Source organism: Myotis lucifugus, unplaced genomic scaffold (genome assembly GCF_000147115.1).
Source record: "Myotis lucifugus unplaced genomic scaffold, Myoluc2.0 scaffold_199, whole genome shotgun sequence".
Taxonomy (NCBI): Eukaryota; Metazoa; Chordata; class Mammalia; order Chiroptera; family Vespertilionidae; genus Myotis; species Myotis lucifugus.
Genome location: NW_005871247.1, coordinates 677797 through 691949, shown reverse-complemented (window position 1 = coordinate 691949; position 14153 = coordinate 677797). Strand labels below are relative to the sequence as shown.

The window sequence follows — 14153 nt, the reverse complement described above, 5'->3', positions numbered from 1 at the left end:
AAAATGAAGAGAAATGGATTATCCCATTCTGCTACTAATTTGGCAGCTGAAAAGTAAAAGGTAATAAAATGCCTGAACCCATTATGGAAGTTTCTGAGACTATTGCTGATGGTTAGGCGCCCTCTACTGGCCGGCTCAACAGCAAACCACCAAAGGCTGAGAATTTTATTTTATTTTTTTTTAATTCTGGGACGCCTGCTTCCTAGGTGACCTAGAATGCAAATATTTGTCTTCAAGGATTTCCAAAAGGAAAACAAGCTGACAACAGGCCATTCCTCATTCAAGAGAAATCCCTCCTTGCCTTTACAAACACTGGAGGTGTCTCAGAAAAATTTTAATTGAAACGAACAACAGAAAGAGCACCCCGGGCTCAGAGATGGAAAATACCGCTTTTATAAACTTTTCAGATGGAATGATAACATCCATTAAAAATAAAATCTTATTGTAATTTAAAAATATTCATTTAAGAAATTATGGCCTTTAGGGTTGTAGGGAAGAAAAGAAGGTTAGCATTCCCAGAATAGAAATGGGAAACATCTTAGTGACCCAGGTACATATACATGATTAAGGAATTGCTACCTGCCTTGTGGCTTTGACTGAGCCTGGAAGGTGGTGTTGGGTGCTGGGTGAGTACAGAATTCAGTCAGACCTGCTTTGACCTCTCATTCTGCTACTTCCTGGAGCAGTTACTTAAAGGCCCCGACCTTCCTAGTCTATGTGACATTCTCTCAAGTTTTGCAGCACAGTGTACAGATAAGTCCACTAGATTCAGTCTCCTGCCATCAGAGCCATTGTCCTCATTCAGTAGGAACACAGAAGGACTCCAGAGTAGATTACAGAGCTTATTTATTTATTCCCTCATTTGTGCTTATGGAGTGGCCTCTCGTCAGGGCACTGAGCTGAGTACTTAGAACAATGAATCAGAGTGCACCCTGCCCTCAAGATCAGATCTAAAAGGAAGAACAAGCTATGTGGCATCTGTGATAAGGCAGAGAGGTGCCAGCAACCTGAAAGTACATCTGATCAATAGGAGTCCCCAAAAGATAAATCATTTCCAGTTCTCAGGAACCAAGGAAGGCTGTCCTTCTGGTGTTACAGTAAGTATTTCTACAATTTCTGAGCTTCCCTGAGCATTAAAGATAAGAGACAGAGTACTTTAATAATTCTGTTAGAGATCTTGGGAAGTATTAGTAATAATGATATAAAAAACCCAAAGAAGTGAAAAATAAGGCAATTACAAACTTACAGAAAAATTGTACTAAAAGGAAAGCATATTTGTAATTCACTAGTTGGCTCAGTAATGAATAATACTTACATTATTATGATAACATAAGCTTAAGCTGATAAATTAACCAAAAAGTATGATTTCACTATATTGGAAAGAGAAAAAGAACAATATGTATATATGTGTATATAAGGGAATTAAATGTTCACTTTAACAAGTTAATAGATAATGTATATAATTATTATATTAAGAAATATAGCCCTATGAATATAAGATTTGGTAGTGTGGAGGACTAGACTAAAAGAATCAGCTGGAAGTTGAAGGTGGTTATTTTGAGGGCAGGGCTCAGGGAAGGGGTAGTACTCAGGGATGGTGATTTTTATGATGAGCATGGCCAGATATTTAACTTTTTAAAACATCTATGTACATTTAGTTAAATAAAAATTTAATAAAAAGGGAGAGGGGTCATATAGTAGACACTTGTTTGTTGGTTGGGTTTTGTCTGTCCATCTTCCCACACTTACTTGGGAATATAACCTTTGTTTTCTCAACACATTTTTACTCCTCTACTTATAAACACATTGTTCCTATGGAAGGTTACATTTTCTCACATACCTATTACATATGTCTCCTTTTTTTTTTCCCCGCCCTCAACACATTTTTACTCCTCTACTTATAAACACATTGTTCCTATGGAAGGTTACATTTTCTCACATACCTATATTCCCTGGCCTCAACTGATGGTCCAGATTCAGAAGGGAAAGCAGGGGGAGGGAGGTGGGAGAGAGTTAGATGGAGATACAGGTATGTGTGTGTGTGTGTGTGTGTGTGTGTGTGTGTGTGTGTGAGAGAGAGAGAGAGAGAGAGAGAGAGAGAGAGGTGGGGCGTGGAGGGTGAGAGAGAACAAAATGGCACACAAAAACACAGAATGATAGAAAGTTGAGTGGTGTTGAAATCCCTGGCTCCATTTAATCCTGAGGATCAGCATTATTTTTGCCTTTCCAGTAATCTATATATATGAAAGCCTAAGCAACCATTCGGCCATTCGATCTGTAGCTATGATGCATACTGACCACCAGGGGGCAGATGCTCCGACTGGTAGTTAGGTTAGCTTGCTGCTGAGGTCCGGCCAATAGGACTGGGCAAGACAGCCCTGATCAGCCCTGATCGGGACTGGGCGAGACTGGCTGGACACGCCCTGGAGCCCTCACGCGGTTCCTCCCTGGCCCCAATTGTGCACCAGTCGGGTCCCTTGGCCTTGCCTATGCCCTCTCACAATCCAGGACCCCTCAGAGGATGTCAGAGAGCCGGTTTCAGCCCGATCCTCGCAGGCCAGGCCCAGAGACCCCACTGGTGCACAAATCCGTGCACCGGGCCTCTAATTTGGTTATAAAGCTTATTTCAAGTAGAAAACCCCATACATTCTTTACACTTTCTTTTCCCAGTTGTTTTGAGATTGTTTGTGTGTTTTCTTCTCTGCAGAGGACAGTGGCCACACTCCTTGTCTAAAATGGCACCTGAGTAGCAGCCTGGTGGGGGCAGCCTCTTCAAACCTCTCAGGAAACACCACTGATGACACAGTGGGGGCTTTAGATGGGGTCTTTCCTATGACTAGCAGGCTATTTCATCTTTTATTTTGAGAGGAACCCTTGCCTTACAAGGCAGGTGAAGATGAACTGAGAAGCAGCTCAGCTGGGGAGAAAGAGCCCTGAAAAGGCAGGGAGATGTGCCAGCAGCAATCCAGAGTCCATGCAAACCAAACTGTGAGCACTGGGTGCCCAGCGCATGAGCCACTCTTTCTGAGGCATAAAAAGTGCAGTTGTCCCTTTTCCTCCTCTCGGACTCGCCATCTGCCTTTCTTTCTTCTTTCCCTCTACATCTTCTGCATGGATTTAATTTCTCTTACCTGAGGTAACATTGGTTAATAGCATAGATAAGTTTCAGGTGTACAACATTGTAACTCAGTATTTGCATGTACTGTAGTGTGCTCACCACCAAAAATCTAGGTTCCATTAGTCACTATTCCACACTTAACCTTAACTCATTTCACCCTCCACACACTCAGCCCAGCCTCTCTAGTGACTTCCATTCTGTCGTCCATGTCTATGTGTTTTGTTTGCTCATTTCTTTCTTCTTGTTTGTTTGCTGTATATCCCACATATGCGTGAAATTACATATATTTTTGTCCTTTCAGTCAAATGGCAATATTTCATCATTTTTATGACTGAGTTCTATTATATTGTGTATACAGTTGACCCTTGAACAATGTGGGGGTGAAGGCCTCTGTGCCAGTGAAAGTCCATGTATACCTTTTGACTCTTCCAAAACGTAACCAGTTGTCCCTCGGTATTCACAGGGATTGGCTCCAGGACCATTGCAGATACAAAGCCCATAATTGCTCAAGGCCTCCTTATAAAACAGTACAGATCCATGCTCACAGTTGGCCCTTTGCACTAGTGGTCTCCCAACCTCGGATCATAAAGAGTATAGGTATTTGTTGAAAAAAATCTGTGTATAAGTGGACCCATGAGTTCAGACCCGAGGCATTCAAGGGTCAACTGTATATGCCACATCTTCTTTATCCAGTTCAGTCAATGTACACTTAGGCTGTTTTGAACATGGATGCATATATTTTTTCAGGTTAGTGTTTTTATATTCTTCAGATAAATACCCAGTAGTAAAATAGCTAGATTATATGGTAGTTCTTATTTTTTGAAGAACCTCCATACTGGCTGAACCATTTTACAATCCATTTTTTTTTCCCCAAGGGAGACATACAGATAACCAATAGGCACATGAAAGATGTTCAATATCACTGATTATTGGGGTGGAAAAATGCAACTCAAAACCACATTGAGATATCACTTCATACCTATTAGAATGGCTACTATCAAAAAGTCAAGAAATAACAAGTGTTGAGGTGGATGTGGAGAAACGGGAACCTGCTGCCTTTGTAAAATCTATTTGGAAAGTAAATCTGTGCAAACATTGGGCATAAAGTTGCAAGAATGACTGGTTATGATGCAACATGTCCTAAGAGGAAGAGCCTCGCCAAGGAAAGAATGGGCGGGGGGAGGGGCAGAGATGGGAAGAGCCAGGGGCTGTCAAAGCTACTAATTCTACTTCTTCATGAGGCTCAAAGATCAAGATAGCTGCATACGGAAAAGATGCCAAATTTGTAGAATAGAGCAGCTCTGTATGAAAACCTGCTAGAAATTATGCTTTGGGGAGTTAGAATAAAAAAGGGAAGAGACATAATTGATGCTGAAAAAGAAATTAAATCCATGCAGAGGATGCAGAGGGAAAGATCCACAGGAAATGATGAGAAAGGAAATGACAGACATGGAAGACCACGAGTGGAGATCAAAGGAAGAAAGGGCTGGAATAAATGAATCATAAGCAATTATTTAAAAAAAATACAAATCGAGTCTCAATTCTCCAAAGTTAAAAAAAAAAATCTATAGACAGATTGCAAGTTCCCATGCTGTCCTAGGCAATGCAATATGAATATAGTCCCTTAATTCTGGAGTAATGTTTAAATTAAAAAAGAGGAATACAATTTTAAAGCACTTCAGGAGAAAGAAAAGGTTATGTGTGAAAGTAGAAATAAGCAGGCTGAACTGTAGGTTCTCATCTTCAGCACCAATGCCCAAGACAACAGAGCTTGCAGAGCTTGGAGCAAACACTACTGAGATGTAAGCTGTCTTTTATAAATTAAGGCAATAAAGGATATTTTTATTTAAAAAGATCCATGAAAATCAATTATTTAAAAATTGTTTCCAACTAACTGGGGATACTAAAAGTATTGCACGCTCAGAAATGAGAGTCATCTCAAAGTGTGATGAGATTCAGCACTAAAACCAGGGAAGCATAGACCACATTTACCTCTCCAGGAAAGATGTAAATCTACATGTAAAACTGAATCTAAAATCAAAACATCTGTTCCTTTAAAAATAATGTAAAATTCATGATTATATGAAAAAAATCTGAGTTTAAAACGTCAGCTAATATTAACAAAGACTGAGAAATGTGAGGAGAAGGGAAAGTGTAGGATTGTGTACTCAAAAGATCATTTCCTTCTTGACTCTGAGAATTAGTTCATGTAAAGAAAAAGATGGCTTTTGAAATATTAAAAGATAGACATCAAAGAAAGTAAAAGCAAAGAAAACACAGTTCATAGAGCAAATAGGAGTAGCAAATGAAACAGCATAAAACAATATTTAAAGTGTATAAAAGTATATGTCAGAACATGAAATAGACCTTTTGTGCTAATAAACATTGATGTTAAGCACCTCTCTTAAAAGGCAACGACTCTCAAGTTGTTTTCCCAAAATCTAGCCAATTACTCTCTATGAAAGAACACTCAAAACAAAGGTATACAGAACATTTAAAGTAAAATAGTATTGGACAAAGATACATTGGGCCAATTCAAACAAAAAGAAGGAGGGGTTACAAGCATATACATCAGACACCAACTTTCAGACAAAAACATAGCAGGGAGCAAAAGTTCACTTCTTTTGATGAATGATACCAATGTTTATGAGATTAATTAGAATAGCACGACAAATTTAACAAAACCTCTAAAAATGAGCACACAGTAATACTTGCAGATATTAACATATTTCTCTATTTAAAACAATTCAAACAAGCAGAAATTAAACACATACATAGAAATAACAAGATTTATTTCTACTTTCACACCTCTTACAAATGAACAATAAAACTTAATATTAAAATCTGTAGAATAGTTATTTTAATCAAATATTTCAGGTCACAAGAACATTTCAAATTTTTTAAAAAAAAAATGGTACAGCCTTCTCTCTTATTTCCTTTTTAAACCATAGTAAACTAAAACTAAAAATTATCAAAGTATTAAGCCATAGAAATAGAAAATTTAAAACTATTCTTCTAAATAATTTATGAACAAAAATAATCCATAACACAATTACAAAATAGAAATATAAAGGGACTATTACACTTTACCTCTCTGACACTGAAAAAAAAATATTTCCAAGTTGTATTTTATGTAGAAAAATGATTGTTAGAAAAGATATCAATGTGTTAAGAGTAATTAGCTTTGGGTAGCGTTTATTTTGTTTGCATATGTGAATTTGTTTATATGCATGCATTGCTTTTCTACATGGAATGGATACTTGGTAGAGAGCATATGTTTATATTTTTTGAAGTTGAAAACTATTTGGGGCAGTCACATCTCTCAATCATGAGCCATAGGTACTTGCAGCTGCTGCAGGATGGGTTCATGAAGCAGGAAAAGCAATCTGGGCCAGGCACCAACAGCAACTATTGCAGTCCACCCCTTTACCACTCAGCTCTATGTGCTTCTTTCTGACTGTAACATTTCCTTCACCTAGATACAGTTTCTCTAGGATTCTGAAGGGTCACAGTTTCTGGGGAAACTTATAACAGCATGTATTATACCCTGTTGCTGTACTTAATCTCAAGGCCTAACTGATTTTATCTACTTCCCACTTACAGGTATAACTGGGCATGGGGTTACCAAAAATACCGCAGTGGAGCACCTCCGTGATTGCCTTATTTAGCCACAATTCCACCTCCTGAGTATGATCAGACCTCAGCCCTTCTCAATATACATGGTAACTACTTTTTTTGGCTGCTGGTCTACCAAAACAAGGAATCCAGAGTAACTATATGGTAGCTACAGATTTAAGCTTACTTGAATTATTACTGTGTCTTTTGATGGAAGTACAGGCTTTTCAGGAACCAGGACCTTGAAAGTCACAGACTCAAGAGCAGGAAGCACAAATTCTTCAGAAGGGTTACTAGGAATGATAGTTATAGGGGGTACTCTGACTTTCACTGCTTGGTTCCTGGACCCATGTATTCTACCTGTTGGAGATGGAATCTATTGGACCATGGGCCCCATCCTTAGAAGGTATCATCTCAAAGTTGATGCCTCAGCCATACTTTTAAGAGGCGGCCATTCTACTGTTCTATTAGGCTGATAGTTTCTAGATGAGACAGTATGTGGTAAGACTAGTGGATGCCCTGCTCACATGCCCACTTCCAGGCCTCCTTTACCAACTGTTGGACTGAGAAGATGCTATGCAAGATCCCATTTAGAAGATCAAACTCTCTCTAAGCCTTTGGAGTAATGGTGCTGACTGGTAGGAGATATGCTTCTATTTGTGCCTAACTCTAACACTTGACTATAAGGACTGCAGAATTGGGTGACTATGGCTGAATACCACTGTTGCTTTAGAGAGAGACTTGGGGTGATAAATCACCAACTCAAAACAAACTATAGGTAGAAATTATAGGAGAAATTATAGGTAGGAAAGGCAAATTGTTACCAAGAATAAATGTAAATCTTAATTTAGATGACTTGCTCTTAGCAAACTAGAAGGCATCCAATGTAATTGAACAGCCAACGCTTGCTGCTTGGTCTGATTTATGGAACTAAACCATATATACTCAAGGTTGGTCTTTTCTACTGTCAGGTTGGACATTCACCAATAGAAGTCCAACCTGGACAGTCCCCATCTTGATGACAGAGAGCCAATATTGTGGGGCCCATGAACAGCCTCTATTTCTACTATCATGGCAATTCCATGTTTGAGCTCATTATCTAAAGAATGCAGTGTCAGAGGTTGGCTGTCATCACTGTTCTGTGGTGGTAATGAAATACAATACAAAAATCATCACATTTGATGTGCCCACTCACACATATCCGTTCACATATCTCTTCCTTAGACCTCCTTGTCTCTTCTTCCAGTATTATTTCTTCTAGGCCATTGAGTCCATACATATTCTAACCTCTGATCAATGATCTCTCCACACAAAGTGGATGGTCATGAGGACTACCTGAAGCTCTGCCCACTGCAAGGACTTCTTTTCATTTCTGTTTTGCAGGGCCACCCATAAGTGGGGCTATAGTGCAGAATTTCATTTTTAGTTTATACAAAACTACTGAGCTGACCCCAGAGTTTCTCTCCTCTGCCAGCTGGGCATAGGAAATGATTCATGACACCAAGAACGTGAGCTGAGGGAGAGGTATCAGCATAATAAAGAACAGTGACATGGGCTTCTGGTACCTAGTGCTTGAACCTGTTCTGCTTCATTCTGGAATGTACCACTCCTACCTTAAAGTGACCTCCCAGGCCTTATGACTTGGTAGGTCTGACAGAATTCAGATCAATTTGTGCAGTTCTGGCTCCAAGGCCATTGGATGCCCATGATTAGATTTTCTGGCTTTATCAGGAATCAGTAGTAGGCCAGTTGTTTGAGTGTGCCCATGTGGCTTTAATGGTATATAGTACTTTGTTGCAGATGGTATGGCTTTGCTCAAGAACCCAAGAATTCATAGAAAATCTTATGAACTTACTACTGGGGTTTGCTAGAGACTCTATAAAGCAATCCAAGTAGCCAGACTGCTTATGCTGCAGCCTGAATCTGCTTCAGAACATTTTATTGCTCTGGACCTTCTTAAAACTATGAGCCTTTGGCATTAGCAAATAAATGAGCCAGAGCAGTATTCCTGAGTATGTAACATGCTATAGCTAAAACCTGAAAAGGCACCTAAGCCTGTGCTGCTTTCTTAGTAGTAGGAGATGCACAGAGAAATAGTGTGCCCTTTACTTTAAAAAGGATGACTCATTTGACCCAGAGCACAGGGCCCCTAAATATTTCACTGATGTATACTGCCTCTAAGTCTTTGCAAGGTTTATCTCCCTTCTAGAATGCATGTGTCTTGCCACTTCTTGCTCATCAGGTCCAGCTACATGATGTCAGCAATATGGGCTAATATGGTGCTCTACAGAATGGCCAGATGGCCCAGATCTTTTCAACAATACAATGACAGAGAAAGTGAATTAACATATCTCTGGGGCAAGACCATGAATGTATACTGCTATTCATCCCATATGAATGCAAATTGCTTCTGTCCTATTTGAGGGGTAGTGAAAAGAATGCATTTGCAAGATCAATAGCTTTATGCCGCTTACCAGAGCCTCTAATAAAGATACCACTTCCAGCACAGCAGCTGCAATTGGTTGTACTATTTGGTTAAGGTTGCAGTAGTACACTGTTATTTTCCACAATCCATCTGGGTTTTTGCAGAACCACCTCCCCGGCATCCTTTACATCTTTGAGGGCGGTACAAATCTGCCATTTCCTCCAAAGATGTGATAATTGTTTTACATTTACGACCTTGGCTGGGTTCAGGAGAGTTTCAGAGGCTTCCTCTTGGCCTTTATTACTATAATGACTCTTAGTTTATACGGCAAGAAACCCGTGTAAGGGTTTTGCCAACAGTTTAATATATTCAGGAACTAAGAAAATGACTAGCGGGTGTATCTGGATCCAGTGGGCACTGTGAGATGGTCCTCCATCGGGCATATTCTGAGGAGAGCCAACCTTATCTTATTGTCTCACGAGTCTACTGCATTATCTTCAGGCAAAGGGAAGGTATATTCTTCAACAAGGAGCAATCCTCCAGGGTATCCTGCCCAAGTCTCAGCATCCACTTCTTCCTCATCAAGGCTCTGAGTTTGGTGTAAGATATTTGCTTTCCTGAAATCCGGCTACCCTCACATACAGGTCCTGAGCCTGGTCCTCAGAATGGCCAGCCCTCCAAACACAGGAGATGAGAGTCTCTTTAGATGATGCCTTTTCTCTTTCTGTTTTTGTGTGTTTGTTTTGAGTTGGTAATTTATCGCCCCAAGTCTCTCTCTAAAGCAACAGTGGTATTCAGCCATAGTCACCCAATTCTGCAGTCCTTATAGTTGCACTCAAGTGTTAGAGTTAGGCACAAATAGAAGCATATCTCCTACCTGTATCAAATCCCATGTCACTAAAGGTGAAAATCTTAATGACTGAACCACTACAGCATGCCAGGGATTATCCACATTTGCCAGAAAGGGCTGAGTGATTCTTCAGAATTTCATCCTTAAAGTCAGCTTCCTATGACTTCTGGTACTAGTTTTCTAGACCAGGTTTCCTAGAAGCAGGACCTAAAACAGGAATTCATGTACCCTTAATTTACCAAGCAGGTGCTCTTCAGAAAAAATCCTGAATGAGAGAAGCAGGATAGGGCAGCAGAAGGAGCCAAAAAAGAATGTGATCTCAGGTAGTTCTGGAATGTTGTTTATATCACAGGGTTGTCTGGACTTGAGGTAGGTTGGTAGATCCTATACATTCACACTAGTCAACTGGCTACTTCTCCGGCCAGGGTGCTATAACCTCCCCCATGTCTGCATGGGGAGGACTTAGTCAGCCAAGGACAATTATCTGGAGATCACAGGTATAAGTAATTAGCTGCAATACTTGCAGCAACTGAGGCATGAGCACAGTGGCCAGTTAAGGAGATCTGAGTGGGGCACAAATGGTCTCTAATGCATGTGTATGTTCCAGATTTTCCATAGCAAATTTGATATATTTTAAAATTTATCTTTATTGTTGAGAGTATTACAGATGCCCCTCATCACTCCCCCGATTGCTCCCCTCCACCCAGCACCCTTCACTGTGCTATTGTCTGTGTCCATGGGTTATATGCATGAATGCATATATGTTTTTTGGTTAATGTCTTCCACCCCCCCATCCCCTTTTCCTATGAGATTCACCAGTCTGTTCCATGTTTCCATGGCTCTGGACCTATTTTGTTCATCAATTTATTTTATTCATTAGAAGGTGTATACTGAACCTTCCATAAATAGATGATAAATATGTGGATATTGCATATTCACATATAAATTGATACATAACAAATTTAAATCTATGCATGGCTTTACATGAAATGTATGTCTCTAAACATTAACATATATAAATATATATTTAAACATAATAATATGTGGTGCATCTATAAAGTAAGGAAAATGATGAAAATGTATACTAAATTATTATCTGCAGTTTTTACTTCAGGGGGATAGGTCAGAAGACACTGTCATATCTTTTGAAAAGTTGTAAAAAGTTAGAGAGAAAAATCATAGTTAGGAAATTTTTTTAAAATATATTTTTATTGATTTCAGTGAGGAAGGGAGAGGGAGAGAGATAGAAACATCAATGATGAGGGATAATCATTGATCGGCTGCCTCCTGCACGCCCCACACTGGGTATCGAGCCTGAAACCCAGGCATATGTCCTGACCAGGAATCAAACTATGACCTTCTGGCCAGCCCTCCAAACACAGGAGATGAGAGTCTCTTTAGATGATCCCAAAAGGACCTCTGCCTTTTTTGTGTGTGTGTTTTGAGTTGTTTGTTTTTTGTTTTGAGTTGTTTGTTTTGAGTTGTTAATAGGTAATTGCTCAACTACTGAGCCACACCTGCTGGGCTAGGAAAATATTCAGTGAGAGGGGGAAATGTTCATACTACCTTAAATAATACTGCATATGTCTATACTAGTAGCCCATTGCACAATATTGCTCAGTAGGCTGCCCACTGCTTCCTCAGGAGCTGGCAGGAACTGCAGTGCACCGCCCAGAGCTGTGCTGCTTCCACCAGGGGCAGGAGGGAGCCACCCTGATTCCGTGGGAGGTGGGAGGGAGTCATGCCACTTCTGCTGGAGCATGGAGGGACTCGTGCAGATTCTGTGGGAGGCAGAAGGGACCTGCACTGCTTCTGCGGGAGGCAGGCCTGCCATTTCCTCTCCAAGCCTGCACTCAGCTGCGGAGGCTGCAGGCCAGCCCCCTGTCCCTGTCCATGTCTGTTCTGGCCAGAGCCGCCTCCAAGCCTTCGAGATCAGGATCACGGGCTGCAGGCAAGGCGGCTCCTGGGTCCTGGGGGTGCCACCTTGCCTGCGGCCTGGCTTTCCATATGCGATCACCAGCTGGGGGTGGGCAAAGGCATCCCGGTTCTCCGAGGAGCCAGGGCCCTGCCCCCCGACTCTTGTCTGCCACCTGGGTTTCCGATCACCATTCTTCCGTCCTTCCCCTTTTGCCTCCCATCATTGCGCCTACATATGCAAATTAACTGCCATCTTTGTTGGTGGTTAACCGCCATCTTTCTTGGCAGTTAATTTGTGTATCACCCTGATTAACCAATGGGAAGCATAGCGAATGTACGGTCAATTACCCTGTTTGTCTTTTATTAGATAGGATATATAATAGGCTAATATGCTAAGTGTCCGACCATCTGACTGGTCACTATGAAATGCACTGACCACTAGGGGGCATACACTCAACACAGGAGCTGCCAATCTGCAGTGACTTGGCAAAGGCGGTTCTCAGGTGATGCACCCCGGAACCAGAGAAGAGGGAGCCCGATTCCTCGTTTGGCTGTGCAATTCCACCTTCGGCCATGGGTTAGGTTGTTGCTGGGGCACTGTCGGCCCTGAATCTGGTTTACTGCACACTTGCATTTGTGTTCCACACCCTGTACAACAGCAACTTTGCAGAGTGCCCTCTTGCATTCTGGGACCCCTAAGGGGATGTCAGAGAGCTTGTTTTGGCCTGATCCCCATAGGCCAGGCCGAGGGACCCCACCTGCCAGAGGGACCCCGCTTATTCTGCAGACACCGGGGAGGGACAACTGGAGGTTGCCTCCAGGGCATGTCAGGCCCATCTTGCCCAGTCCTGCCCCACCAGCCACCTTCTAAGTAATTTCCTTCCAATGTTCACGAATCTGTGCACCAGGTCACTAGTATTTAAATAATAAAATATTCTACAGCAATTAAAATGATCAATCAATCTACAGTTATGTGCATCAATTTGGAGAACTTTTATAAATGTTTATTAATCACTAAATCATATTGTTTAAAGGTGTAAGGATAGGTGACAAAAGGCAGCAAGGAAATGATTATAACCAAAGTCAGTAGCCTTCTGGATCCCTATGGAGGCAAGTGGTTGAGGTCTTGGAGGAGAATGAGCTGGTGCAGGAGGCCACTGGCCTCATAAGGCATGAGTGGTGTTCTTACCTGGGGGCAATTACAGGGGTTTGTGTTCAATATACAAATGTGCTCTACATGCTTTTGCTTATGCTGCATTTCATAACAAAATAGCGTAAAGATGTGGTCTACTGCACTGTGTGTGTAGACTGATCTTCATTTTATAAGAGAGAAATACATACAATAAAATTAAGCTTATAATTTAAAATACTAATTACAGGTGATTTAATTTTTCCCCATTTTCGCAAATATCCTCAATCAGCCCGAGTATTTAAATTAATTTTTGAAGTAATGTTTTTAAGGCATCATCTTCAAGACCTGTAAGTTTCCTGATTTGTAAGGATTAGTCCCCAATTCTGTTCCCCAAATTGTCACTGTTAACATTTTTCTTCATTGTGTCTAAGGTCCCTCAGCAGGTCTCCAGATGCTCGGGGGGCCAGACACACCTCCCCAGGGACCTCCTATGGTCCCCAGCAAGTCCTGATTCATTTCAGAGGCCTGCACCTGGAAAGACTTGATTCCTCCGTGCAGAAGCATTTGTCGGGTTATTTCCTGAAGACCATTGATGGAGAAAGAGGAAACCTTTTTCTTTGCATAAAAGAAGAATATCGCCCAGGAAAAAGTCCCTATGTAGCCCATGCCCCTGTGTACAGGCCGGGGGGATAGCAGGTGAGACTGGCCCACAGGCTGCAGAAAGCTCAAAGCAGAGTTCAAGTGGTGTCGAGTCCTGACCTCTAGCTGTGTGACCTTGGGCAAATTATTTAACTTCTCTGAGCCTTAGTTTCATCAACTGAAAAGAAACAAATGAGGACAATATCTACTTCATTTGATCGCTGTGAAAGTTTATAAACCATCACATGCTGTGTTTGCTGGTGGCTCTCTGTGATGGGTAGCTGTTTTCATCAGCATTGTCACCATCAGTATTTTCCCAGTCAATTTGGAAGTGAAAGGTGTTTTCTCTGAGAAAGCATAAAGAAAAGAAGCTATAGAAATGGACTTCTTTCTTTGTGACCCTTTGTGAATGAGGGGAGTCCTAACGGAGGTAGACAAAGGGGATGGGTCTGTTGAA

The 14153-nt window shown here is 41.2% G+C and overlaps 1 non-coding gene across 1 annotated transcript; it reads left to right on the top strand.

Moving 5' to 3' along the window:
• Nucleotides 1-483: 483 nt before the first annotated feature.
• Nucleotides 484-604, top strand: LOC111827676. The gene has a single exon (XR_002831333.1). It is a non-coding gene; the product is annotated as a U6atac minor spliceosomal RNA (small nuclear RNA).
• The last annotated feature ends 13549 nt before the right edge of the window (nt 605-14153 follow it).